Below are 13,876 nucleotides of genomic sequence, written 5' to 3' on the forward strand. Positions count from 1 at the left end.
GTGTCAGTCCATGGGAAACAATGCACACTATCTCTAAAGCTTATGGTGATGAAAGGCAGACATCAATTTGACTTCTGCTATGATTAGCATTTATGCTGTTCTAGTTCAAAAATCAAGTGAGGACACTTTGGAGTTCCTAGTCCAGTTTGAGTCTACTAAAGGTGTATAGTAAATTTGTATCCAACCTTACCTTACACATTACACCACCACACTAACACAATAACGTTTTCTAATGCAAGTAAACATACTTGATACCAGTGGCCCTTCAGTTGCTGATTTAAATTACAAAGGGGCCCTGGAACTGTTGGTCCCACAGCCACACAGGATAACATTTGTTCAAAGTTTTCTTTCAGCTCAGCCACAAAAAGAAAACTATAAACACATAGAGTGGCTCCAGACACATACACAGTGGAAAGCATCATTTTGTACTTTGTTCCAAAATACAGGCAGTTTCATTTACTTAGTACACACATATAATACACACACATACCACCGAAGATAACCTGCAGGAAGCACTGAATTCCATAGCTTTCCCCAGCACAGGTCTATTCTACTTGCACACAAAGTTTTTTGGAAAATTGGATGAACATCATTGGAGAAGTTAATCCAAGTAAGACCCCTGGAAATGACAGGTAACACTGTGGTTCTTACAGTCTTATTTAAAACTTCAGGTTTCCTGCTGGAGTTAGAGTATGACTCCAAAAGGCTTTTTTTGTAGATCTCATCAAGAACCATACGCCCTCTACGTTTCATACATGTAGCTTAAAGCAGAGCACTATAGAGCCATTTTTGATGTACCCACATCTGTAGCCTTTATAAGCACAGCCAATTTCAAATATCACCTGTACAAAAACCAGACTACTATTAAAATTGCGAGTATATGGAGCAATAATGAGTAAGAAAATAGGAAACATTTTGCAGCTGCTAAAGTTGGACATGAGCTGTTTCCCATCACTGTCGATCTCACTCCCTTGATCGATAAGAAAATGACCTTGACAACACACTTCTATCCACCACAGCGTATGAGCCTTCCTTTAACTTAAAACTGACACATGCTAATGATTCAATCTAAGGAAAGCGAGTCTGATCAATACCCTTGAGATTGTGTTAGGAGCAGCATTTGCCGTGTCTTAGAAATCCATTTTAGGCTTAAATGGATTCTGCAGACATTACATGTGAACCACGCATGCACTGATACTAAACTAATAAACTCCTGACAATTTCAGCAAGTGTAAATGCATGTATGTTTGTTCGTTTTTTTTTCAAAGCTTGTTGTGCTGGGTAAATGTCATTTGAAAGTCCTTGGATTAAGGCATAGATTCCTTGCACAGTGAAATCTCTCTAAGTATCATGTAATTCAAGGGAGGCAGATAAGAAAAAATACCTCACATTCTTTACACAAGTGACATGATTTCTACAGACATTTAAATCGTGTAAAAACATTTTAAGTACATGTCCTGACATATAATTTATGACTCCTGTCTGTAGCCACATTTAACCCAGCATATAGGTCAAGTATGTCTACTTTAACAATACACTCAAGAACCTTATGGGAAACAAAGACAAGCCTTAAACAGACTTAAAACTGCTGTAACAGAGAGATCAGGTGACTTGAAGAAGGAAAAACAATTGGAGGGAGAAAATGTATAACGGCTGTAGATGAGAGTTTAACTGATCTTTGGAGTCATCGAATAATCCTGTGTCTGAACAAGAAATACGGGTTTAAAAGCACCTGCGGTGTATTTAACATCTGATACAATCAAGATAAGAACATACCATTTTCGACAAACAGAAAGCTAAAAGGGCATCACTCTTGATGTGAGTCCAGACAGTTTAATCTAACGAGAGGTTGTTTTTGAAGGTTGCCAAATGTTTCAGCTTCTACCTTTCACTCTACGTAGTTTGGTGAATGCCAAGTAAGACCCTTTAGAATGCTCCAAATACTCTGGTTTAATAAATGGACAAAATGACTGATTTCCTGTTGGAAGATAAAATTTTCATTCCACTGTAGGAACTGTACAAAATGTTCTATTAAACTTTATGTACAAACCTCTAAGTAGGGATGAGATTTAATTGTAGTTCCAGTAACTGCACGACCTTGCGAAAAGGTACTTTTATAGTTACTGTGCTGCTCCTCAGTACTTCATATCCCAGTTCTGTATGACGATGCTCAGGTTATTAACTGTCAGATAAAAAGGAGACATCAACACAGACCCCTATAGTATGAATGAATTATCTTTCCATCGCAATTTAATTCTTTACAAACTTAAAGACACTACTCCAAGATAAAACAGCCAACAGTAACAGAAGACTCCATGGAGTCAGTCCACAGTCCAGTCCATCAGTCCACATGTCTGCAGTAACAGTTCACTTTAAGACACGTTGTCCTCTCATATACATCTGTTCTCTTGTAGCTGTGTTTATCCGGGATGGTTCCTCCAGCTTGGCAAACACCATCTTTAATCTTCCCTTTACACAAAACTAAACATGAGTTTATCTCCAGTGAGTCCACGCCATTGGTTGCTAGTTAGCTCATTGTGTTTTAGGTGCCAGTAGGTGTAGCTGTGTCGACATTGACATTGGAAGTGAAATTTTTCACGGCATTTTGTTTTAATCTTGATGATTACAGCTAACATCTCACAAAAATTCCCAAATATTAGAATACTGTCAAAAAGTCCAACATGCAAAGTTTTTCTGAGTCTTCATTATCTCACTTTGGTTCAAGTCACACAACCACACTCATGGGAAAGACTGCTGACGTGACACATGACCAGAAGAAAATCACAGACACCCACCACAAGTAGGGTAAGGCTGTTGTTGCTGCTTGCTTACGTCACGACTCCACCGCGCCCAAAGGTACAGCCCGTTGATGCTGATTGGTCCTATCACTTTCTCACCAGACCCAAATGGTTCAGACAGCAGTTTTGCAAGATGGATTCACCAGAAAGAAACACGGAAATGGGGGAAGCCATCTGCTTTGCAAGGTTACCTGCTCATAGGTTTGTAGAATCTGTTTTATGTAAAGAATAACATGAGCATTGCTCAGAGCAAAATACATAATCCTTTATGTATTAAATATTAAACTGTTTATAAAGCGTCACAGTTCATTCAGTTTATTTTAAACAGCAGACTAGCTGCCCTTGATGTACATGGAATTAGGTATTGATGATATAAAATTAACTTTTTGAACTCAGTGAGTTTCCTAGTTTTGTAAAAGCACTGTATAAGAACAAGTAAACAGCACCATATAATTGATTACAGATAAAGAGGAGTTATCAGAAATACAAATTAAATAACCAAAACTTTATTTAAATGTATGTTTTAGACTTTACGTTGTTCATAAAGGATCATTTCCACAACTTGAACATCCCATATAAACATGCTGCTTCTTATCACTAGGTATCAAGTATTGAACTTCAAATTTCAAGTGTCATTTTAGTATCGAATACCGTTGAACTAAACTTGGTATAAGTATTTAAGTTCAAATGTTGGTATTGTGACAACACTATCAACGTTTTGAAATCTCTAAATTACTGTAAAACTGTTTAATTGAGCCCTCTGAGGCATAAAATAACACCAGTATGATGAATGAAGCAGACCATTCTTTTGGATTTTAGAAATTTGTATGCAGAAAGGGTAAAATCAATATCAAGTTAAATTTACCACACAATAAAATAATGCAATGACAGGCCTTCAGCTAAAAAAACATGTAATACTCTAACAGTCTTTTAATGTATATGAAAAGTTATGGAATGTTTTCTTATGTTTAATGATGTTTAAAAAAAGATAATTGCTAATGACTTGTTTCTAAGTAAAACCAAGTCATATTCCCTGCACTTTGTTAGTGGAAATACAAGTGTTAACATCAGTGTCTATCTGCCTATTTTTGGCTGATTAATGATTACTTTTGATAGGCTATAATTGGCTGATTGAATTGGCCTAGCTGATATTGATACCAATTATTAGTAGTGCATGTGACTGATGATGACAAACAAAATGTTCTAAATGTGGCAAAAGAAGAACACACTCCTTGTTACAGTGCCACCCAGGCTGCAGTGATGATTGGCTGGTAGTTGTGTGGTATTAAGCCAGTTAGATTGTGTTGCGGGGAGGACAACAGGTGAGACTGTGGAGAGTGAAAACAAAGCCAGAGGCCAGACACACCTTGCATTACAGCCCAAGTAGCACATGTTAAAATAAAATGCAGCTAATGGGCTAAATGCCAAATATTGGCATCAGTAATCCGATAATCAGTCTACCCCTTGTTGCGATATCGTCATTTTATACATCTCATGTGGCAAAAAACAAGGTACATCGACAGAAACGATGTACTGTGCACCCTACAGTGGATGATGGGCGACAGAAACCTCTCCAATAGAAACGGAGTAGAGTAAGAATTCACTCATGACATTGACAGAGAAACAAAACAACTGGGTCTTAAGAGGAATCTGGGGTCAAAGAGGTTCTGCCTTAGTCTGGGCTTCTGCTTTTTCTGTTTGAAATCAAACTTTCATGCCATAGTAACAACCCTTTTGAGTTGAGCAGAACAAAAAAGTGACAGTCATGAGATTACATGAAGCATAAAGAACGATCAAACAAGCAGCAGAATGTACCCAAATCTGTCCATCTTAAATACAAGTGTACTGAACATTTTGTAGCGTGAGAATTAGAAAAGGAACAGGTCTGAGAGGGGGTGTGACCTGCTGTATTAAAGAAATAATTAAACTGAATTTCAAGATGCCATGAAAGCAGAAATAAAGGATAAGACAGAATAACTGAGCAAATGGCAGAGCACTGACACAGTTTTAAAAGCCAGACGTCTTGTTCAGTGACATGACTAGTCCCTATGGATTCCTCCTTCGGGCACAAAACCCACACACATGCACTCACACATACAAACGCTCAGACACAAACCACACACACTGCTTTTGATTCCTGCAGCTGCAGATGATGACATAAGGTCTTTCATGCTCATCTGACCCTAACAAACAGAATTTTGGCAACAAAAAAGCCTGTAAACAACAATGTCCTCCATGTTCCTCTGACAAGCGTGAAGAACTTCTTTGTTTTTATTTACCAATTAGGGATGCACAAAGAAAGAGGAGCCATTCATGCAACCTTATCATCATGCAGCGATACGATGGCAACTTCACTCCTGTTTGCAGCCTTCTTAACATGCAAAGACTTATTTTGGATGTGTCTGACTGAGAGGGGCTTCTAAGGGGAAACGCCCCCCTCTGTACAGACATACTGCATTGTCTCCACAGTGGATCTGGGACTAGACATCCCGTTCAATTCAGGAGGAAGGGTGGGAGGGGGGAAGTTATTTGAAGGTGAGTGAAGTTTTTTTGTCCTCTTGTATGAACATTGTGTTCAAACTCAGTAAAATTAACCAACCTGCTATACAAAGTAGTACAGAGCACATTCAAAGAGAACCCCCTGTTTCCTTATGAGCATGCACCTGCAGGCTGTGTTACTGATATCTAATAAAAAAAATGAGTAGCATGGTTAATTGTTAAAAATTGATCTTTGAATGTATTGATCCGCCTCCTGATCACACACCTGACAAGGATGCACATGTGCTGTGCAGCTGGCACTTGAATACAAAGACGTACAAGAGGACAAGCATTCATTATGACGCTTAAACTCTACAGCAAAGAAACTTTAACGTTACATTTAATAAAAATAACTTGTTTTGAGTCCAGTCTTTTGGTAAAACGTGGGGACGATCTAGTGACGTTTCTGAATCATTGGTAGTACATAAAATGCACGTGGGTTATTTAATTAACATGCAAAATGAGGAACTTGATACGCTTTCTATGGATTCTGCAAATCACCATCTTTGAGCGTACAGCTGTGCGCGCGCGCCATGCGTGCAAGTGTAACTGATGCGGAGTTAAAAATTTTAAGTCTATCACTTCAATCTGCAAGCATCTAACATCTCATGAGCTTTAACTTCACTATTCAGCTCTACACATCACACTTAACGTTAGAAGAACAGTATTAACAGTGTATTTGTAGTCTCTGAGTATTTCCCCCCGAAAAAGAACATCATGATACTTACCCAAACTCGCAGTTTTAACCCTGTCCCCCTCGCAACGGCTCCAACTTCCTAATTTTAAAACAAAATTTCAAAAAACAGATCCAGCTGTTCCACATAAAAGCTTCAGCTGCATGCAGAGCGCGTCTCCTGATCGAGTCACCTCCTCATAGTGAACATGAGAACGGCATGTCTCGCAGGGAGCGACAGGGTGGATACTGAGCACCGTGTTCGCAGACACGCTCACGTGATGCGCCTTAAAGTACTCGCCATACCACGTCCCACCTTTCCCCCCAGTCTGAGACAGGTCAGTGGAAACCGTCTGCTGTGCGTCTGTTAAGCCACGATGGCCACACGCGGGTGTGATATCAGTGAAAAAGCAGCGTGTCAACCGTGTAGCATGTGGAAGCTGTGGAGGTGCTGCAGACCAGCATCATGCTCAAACATGCTGGATAAATGATTCCGTCTGCCTCCTACAGTCTGTGCGTGTCTGCTGCTTCAAGTTTGACCTAAATTACAGAAAATATGCACACTGAAACCATAATATGCGCACTGCAGTGAGGGCACATGTAAATATAGGCAATATCCACGTATAGAAAGATATGACGCACTTCTTGACCTTTGTTTAGATTATGGAGCGCGTTGAAATTGAACTAATATTCTCATTGAACTATCTCTTCCCCGAGGCATTCAAAGTTCAGTGACTTTAAAATGCAAAGACAGATTGACAACCATATAATAAACCATTGTTTTTTTCTCGGCAACAAACGTGAGTACCTCTAAGAACCTCAGAGAACTGAAACTACTCAGAGAAGTGTAGGATGAGTGAAATGATTACAAAAGTTATGCCTACTTTTTGTCTTCAATAAGTCACAAAGCTTTTCTTCAGTGGCAGGAGGTTCAATCTGGAGTGACTAGCTCCCTCAAGTAATACGTTTTACTATCTGAAGTCGTTAAACTGCACTGAGATTCATTAAAATTTCCATCAAGGTACCATTCACGTGGTAAAAACACATTGTAGTAAAGATCAAATCAGATTTAGTGAGTGAGGAACTTTTGGTTTAACTGGTGAACTTAGAGGGATGCAGGAGGAATGCCCTAATGTCAGAAAAAAAGGCAGTTAAAGTCATTTTGAACCCCTAAGGAGAGTAAACATGATGAAGTGCCCTCAGTGGAGGTCCTTTAAGTGGACAATGCATGATAAAGTCCCCTCTTTAGAGCCCTCTAGTTGTCAAGATTTAAAAAAATATATCCAAAAGGACACCCTCAAAGTGCCATTCCAGTGGACAATACATAAAGTGCCCTTCAGATGCCCTCAAAGAGGAAAATGCATGATAAAGTGGCCTTTAGGTGCCATTTCAGTTGACAATGCATGGTAATGTGCACTCTAGAAGTGGACTATTTATTATTAAGTATCCTACAAGTGCCATCCCACTATACTCGGTAAAGTGCCTCAAAAATGCTCTCATAACGGACAACACATAATATAATGCCCTCTAGGTGCCATCACAGTATATAATAAATAATAAAGTGCCCTCTTCATGCCATCCCAGAAAATTAGACATGGTAAAGCGCATCCAAGTGCCATTATTGTAGCAGTACATGATAAAGTTCCCTCCAGATGCCCTCTAAATTGGACTATTTATGATAAAGTGCCTTACAAGTGCCATCTCACATTATTTGGTAAAGGGCCCTCTCGATGCTCTCATTAAGGATAACACATGATATAGTTCCCTCTAGGTGCCATTACAGTATATAATACTTGATTAAGTGCCCTCTTGATGTCATGCTTGGAAATTATAATGGTAAAGTGCCTCTAGGTGCCATTCCTGTAGCAGTACATGAAAAGTGCCCTCCAGATGCCCTCTAAGTGGACTCTGTATGATAAAGTCCATATAGGTACCATCCCACATACTTGGTAAAGTGCCTTCAAAATGCTCTCACAATGGACAGCACATCATAGAGTGTGCCCCCTAGGTGCCATTACTGTGTTTTATACTTGATAAAGTGTCTTCTAGATGCCCTATAAGATTACAAAACTTTATAAATTGCCATCGAGGTGCCATTCCAGTAGTGAATACATGGTAAAGAGCATCCTGGCGGGCCTTTTAAGTGGATGATAACGATACTTGATAAAGTGCCCTCTAGGTTGTTCTCTAAATGAACAAAATACTATGAAAATTGCTGCCAAGAGTTGCCCTGTAAATGTAAAACATGATGAAGTATCCTCTTTGTGTATGTGGTAAAGATAACTCTGAAGTGCTTATTCAAAATTGACAAAGTGCTGTCTTTGTTGCCCTCTAAACAGACACAACATGATAAAGCGCCCCCCCAGTGGAAATGATTATGCACCTTCTTCATAGCCTTCTAGTGGATTATCTGTAATAAAGCGCCCTTCTTGTGAAGACAACATGATACAGTGCCACCCAGGTCAGACAAATTGTTATAATTTTCCCTCTAGGATGTCCCTCCAGTGAAAAGAAATGCATCAAAGTGCCGTCCAGGTTTCTCTTTAGTGATAAGGTGCCCTCCAGTTGCACTTCTGGTGAATAATATATGATAATCTAGTTGCACTTTCATTGGAAGAAAAGTGATAAAGTACCCTCTAAAGGGAAGGGCACTTGTCCAAAAGTGGAAAAAATGCAATAGAAATTATATTAGCTCCTTGGCATAAGTTTATATTTACTGACATCGTTTCGTATGTATTTGTGTGAAACGAATGATCAAATGAATAACAATTCTTCATGTGTTGTATTAAACAGAGATGGATATAATCATAATATATATATATATATATATTTTTTTTTTTTTACAAGGGCTTTGTACTATTTCATGAGAAATGTTATTATTTATACTTTGAGATTAAGTCTTTTTTTCCAGAGCGCCCTTGCCAAGACAGCCCCTCTGTGTTTGTGCCTTACGACATGCAGCAGGTGCTCTTTTATTATTTTGCCCCAGTCACTCAAACATCCTGAGTCCAACACTGGCTTATTCTCTTTCCTACTTCTGTCCTGTACATGTGTCAGTAGCCTGACAAGAAATCCCATCCTTCTTTATTTCAAATGTCTCAAGCGCAGCTCTCAATGTATGAAAATTTAATAACTCTCTCGCTGTGTGTTGTTAATGCCTATTAAAGCCCCTGTGGAAGGTTTTTGGTTGATTTGGCACCCCCTACAGATGAAGCATGTGTTAATAGTATATCTCACACATGAATCCCTGTTCCTTTTAACACTGAAGTACAACAAAAAGACAACTAATGATTGTATAGGATTAACAGGGCACCAGTGGCCTCGCAGTTATTTCTGTGCACCCCTTGTATAGAGGCTGTTGTCCTTGAAGTGGACTGCCTTGGTTCAAATCTGACCTATTGCTCCTCTCTGCATGTCTATTCTGACTCTGTCAAAAACCTAAAAACAAATCTTAAAAGAAATAATCAATCTTTATGTTGCTGTTTTTATTTGGTTTTATTGTGTATTATAAATAGGCATCAGTATTAATCAAAGCAGCTAAAACCTCCTCATAGTAGATTTATCCCTGCATTTCTAATACAGTGTTCTATTTATGGAAATCTTTCAATACACTTAATGGACAAAAGTGTTTGGCCACACCTGTTAATTATTGAATTCAGATTTTTCAATCAGACCTATTGCCACAGGTGTATAAAATCCAGCACCTGCAGTGACTATTAGCAAACGTTTGTTATACAATATTTGTCGTTCATTGGCTTCAAGCGTGGTACTGTGATGAATGCCACCTTTGCAATGGGAAGGTTCATGAAATTTCATCCCTTCTGTATATTGCATAGTCAAGTCTTGTGATATTAGAAAGTGGAAGCGTTTAGGAACAACAGCAACTCAGCAACTCAGCCAGGGGACCATGTGAAATCCCAGAATGTTAACAACTGCTATTATGTGTGGTGTGTAAATGTTGCCGACCCTCTGCTGATTCCATAGCTACTTCTTCACATATCTCTTGGAAAAAAGAATAAAGTTTAGCCCAACTTCTCTTTATGGCTACATGTTTCTATCTCCAAATTTCTACCAGGACACTAAGCAGCAGCATCCTTATATCAACTATTACATCAGTCACATGCATGTAGGTAAGAGGAAGACAGGTAGAGTTTCTCTGTGTACTATAGCAAGTTTAAGGTAAAAGTTTAAGGTAAGCCAAAAAAATAATCTTGGCTCAATTGTATGGTATATCGAAAATTTTTATTTTGTTTTATTTTCACCTAGAAAGCCTCTGCTTTTGGCATTGTTCCACCTCAGTGTATCTGAACAGTTGTTAGGGTCTGTGGGCTTCAACAGGGGAAACAAGAAGTTACAAAGCTCAAGCAAGTTATTTCAGCGCATTTTTCCGTTTCAACAGATAACAGTGTTTGAGATGGTAAACATATCGTGCCAACTGTAGCTAACTGGTTATCAGTCATTAGAAGAAAAAAGCGACAGCCATAAGATTACCTGGATGACTAATTTGTTCAATTTATCTTCAGAAAATGAAGGTCTATAAAACACTGGTGATCAGTAAGGCAGGGAACTCTGGATGGGGAGTGATGCAGGCTGCAGGGATATATGGGGCGATATCCTCCATCAGGGTAAAGGTTTTTGCACACTAAATCCGTTGTTTTTGAATGTGTTTTTTCCTCGATAGTACAAAGATATTGGACAAAACTTTGGAAGGACATGCAGCAAATGTCATTTAATTCTGTTTTACCAAGATAACATACATTTTGGTGTTTTTTTTAATTTTGGTAAATGAGGTCATCATATGGGACTTTACCATTACATGGCGCAACTCGGCTCAACTTGGTTTGACTTGGCACAGCAGCCCAGCTTGGCAGGGGACTTGCTTTTCCATCACAACTGAGCTACCCATTTGAGGGCTTGTCTAGAGTAGGGAGACTCCGACTCCAGCCTAGAACCACAGGTAGTTGCGGGCCTCGCTCCCAAAACCGCGTCCACGGCCTCAAACCACCAAAAGCTTTTTCTGTCCATTCCATTTGTGCTGTTGTGGTCCACCACACGCTTGTACTGAGACTTAAGTTTTTTTATTTTGTCCCAGCACTGAACGTATGTCCTCTGGACGTACCTCCAGCTTCGCAGATATTTCATGAAACACCTTTTCGTTTTTGGTCATGCCATTCAGGTCTTCCTGGATGGCCTTTTCGCTCCAGACGGCGATGAGGGTCTGGGTATCTTCATTCGTCCAACTTGCCATGGTTTCGCTGCGAGGCGTCTCCGAATGATGACAAACTGCTTTGACGTCAGCGTGGCGCGCTTGGAGGCAGAGTTAGCTTGCGATTTGAGCACGGCTTGGTGTGGTGCAGCTCGACCAAACTGTTGATGGAAATGCAAATCAGCACGGTTTGGTTTGGCTCGGCATGGCCCGGCGTGGCCAAAAGCTGTAGTGGAAAAGCCACAGTAGGTAAATCAGCCTTCTTGGTAATATTCATATCCAGGATAATTGGTTAAATACATCAAAAATTAAAAAAAAAAAAAAAAAAAACAAAAACAAAAAACAGAATTTACTCCTCCTCCTCAATACTCTTCAAATGGTTTTTCCAGGCACCAATTTGCAACCCACTGAAAGCAGCTCACTAACCCACTTTTGGGTCCCAACCCACCAGTTGATAACCACTGATCTAAATGCCTTAGACTGATGAGAAAATTCTGAAATTTAAATGGTTTAGAAAACAATAATGACAGACTAAAGTTTTGGTGTTAGTGAGCAAGCATGATTAGAACAAAATGGCGTTGATTTTATTTTTTCTATGGACCTAAAATGGGTTCAAAATGCCTTTACTTGGAACCTCTCAGGCTAACCAGTCTCCACTGAAGTTTCTCTCTCCTCTCTTTCTTTCCACTGAATCTCTATCTGTAGGAGTTCCTCTATGTGCTCTGGCTCACAAAGTATCCCCTCATGACACACCACTGTCACTTGAGTCCAAATGGCTGATTTTAGTTTTGTTTAAGTTTCCTTTGATGAAGTCTGCAGATCTGCAGAGTACGTCGCTGGTAGCTGAAGCTCACATTGTGAAATAGGTCCAAACACAAATGCTTTCTGGATAAGAACTAAAAATCTTCAAAAGTTTTTGATATAGTGTATAATTGAGCCAACATTGTTCTTTTGGCTCTTTTTTTTTTTTTTTTTTTAAACCTTAAAATCATTTAATTATATGGAGCAACTGTACCTGTCTGCTAAACTATATAGCCTGGCTTCTCCAGGCAGCTTCACTGAAATCTCTGGAGGTGGATGTCACTACTATAGCCAAGTACCTGAGACAACCCAATTTCAAAAATATAGAAATATCACAATTTTTTTTTTCCAGTAAAACACCCATGAGGAGCCTTCAGATGTGTGTTGATTTTGTCCCATGTGGATAAAGGAGTACATCTTTTCCTTATTGACACAAAGACTGGGTATGTATAGTTTAATATGAAAAAATCCTCACTGACAAAAATCAGAGAATTTGGCAAAAGGCTGGGACCAAAAAAATTTAAACATGAGAGAATGCAAGAAGGAGGTACATTGAGGGAACATAAAGCAGCACAATCAGAGGATAATGAGACCCAGGTGTGGATAATTAGGGGCGGGGCTGACATAGGAGGTGGGAAGCAGGAGGAGAAAACAGAGACGAGGGTGAGTGAAGAATAAAATTCAAAAGAAAGGACATACCAATAAAAACAGAAATTCACAAAAGCTTCACACCAAGTGACTTAATAAGATATTACATCATTTTAAGTGAGTGTGTGTAAAAAGTAAACCAAGGCACTTGTGCTCCATGTGCCCTATGCTTCTTTGTCTGACACTGACCCAGCAGCAGTGGTAGCAGACATCATAAATAACAATGAAAAAAAAAACATTCTTCCTTCTGATGGTCTGGTTTGGTTTTGTAGGTCATATGGAGGCACCAAAATTAATTTCAGTCTGTTACCTCTAGTAATTTAGGTGGCTTAAATCAATAAAGGGAGGCATTTTAAAAATCTGAAAAGCACAAAGTGTCCCTGAGTACATTCAGCGCACTGACCCATAATAAATATACATAGCTGAATAAGGCTATAATTCCCCCTTTGAGCCTACAGACACACAGGCAGACCTCATTTCTCAAGTTTCACTGTTGCCATGGGGATATCTGTTCTGTACACAGCAGGTCTGCTTTTTTACAAACATGGTGCACACCTCTGTACACTTAGTGATATGCAGAAGTGACCTAACATTCATTTTCATGTTTTAAGCTGCAATTGTTTGATTTATTGTGTAAAATTTGGAGGAAAAACATAATGCAGCATTTTTTTCTTTGAACAGACGCAAGGATCAGAGAAGTCAGAGTGAAAATTTTAAGTGATTTCTTAAATACTGTGATAAATATTTAAGAAAGTCAACATCATCAGTGAGATAAGTTGTGATTTTTAACTTTGCCTGAGATATTAAAATAATAGAGCAAACCCAGAGATACTGCAGTGCTTTCAAGGCTAACCTACTGGTCATATGAGAGCGCTTTCTACTAATCTAGATCATTTTATAAAAGAAAAAGCTTTACCTCCAGTGGGCACAGTATTAAATCACAATGTCGTCTTGTCATATATTATACAAACTAACTTACTACACAAGAAAAACAAGGGTAGTTTGCTATATAGCAGAATTACAGCATAAGTGATCTGATAAGACTACGCATAAAGCAGGTAAAACAGGACTTTTAGACAAGATGAGCCCTGCCAGAGTAAACACAGAGCTAAGAACAACAAACCCCAAGGGAATTTGACACTCCATTTTCTTAAGTCACTACCAACAGTATTAGGATATATTTCATATCTGCTTTTTCAATGTTTAAAATTT

The 13,876-nt window shown here is 39.0% G+C and overlaps 1 protein-coding gene across 2 annotated transcripts in view; it reads right to left on the reverse strand.

The window, feature by feature from the left end:
- LOC121514420 (solute carrier organic anion transporter family member 1C1-like) overlaps positions 1-6,326 on the reverse strand; it is a 38,010-nt gene extending 31,684 nt beyond the window's left edge. The window contains exon 1 of one of the 2 annotated variants that reach the window (XM_041794526.1): positions 6,065-6,326. The gene's annotated coding sequence lies outside the window, so the exon portion shown is untranslated. The remainder of the gene's footprint in view (positions 1-6,064) is intronic. The other variant, XM_041794525.1, reaches the window with a different exon arrangement.
- Positions 6,327-13,876: the final 7,550 nt, after the last annotated feature.

Source organism: Cheilinus undulatus, linkage group 9 (assembly GCF_018320785.1).
Source record: "Cheilinus undulatus linkage group 9, ASM1832078v1, whole genome shotgun sequence".
Classification (NCBI taxonomy): Eukaryota; Metazoa; Chordata; class Actinopteri; order Labriformes; family Labridae; genus Cheilinus; species Cheilinus undulatus.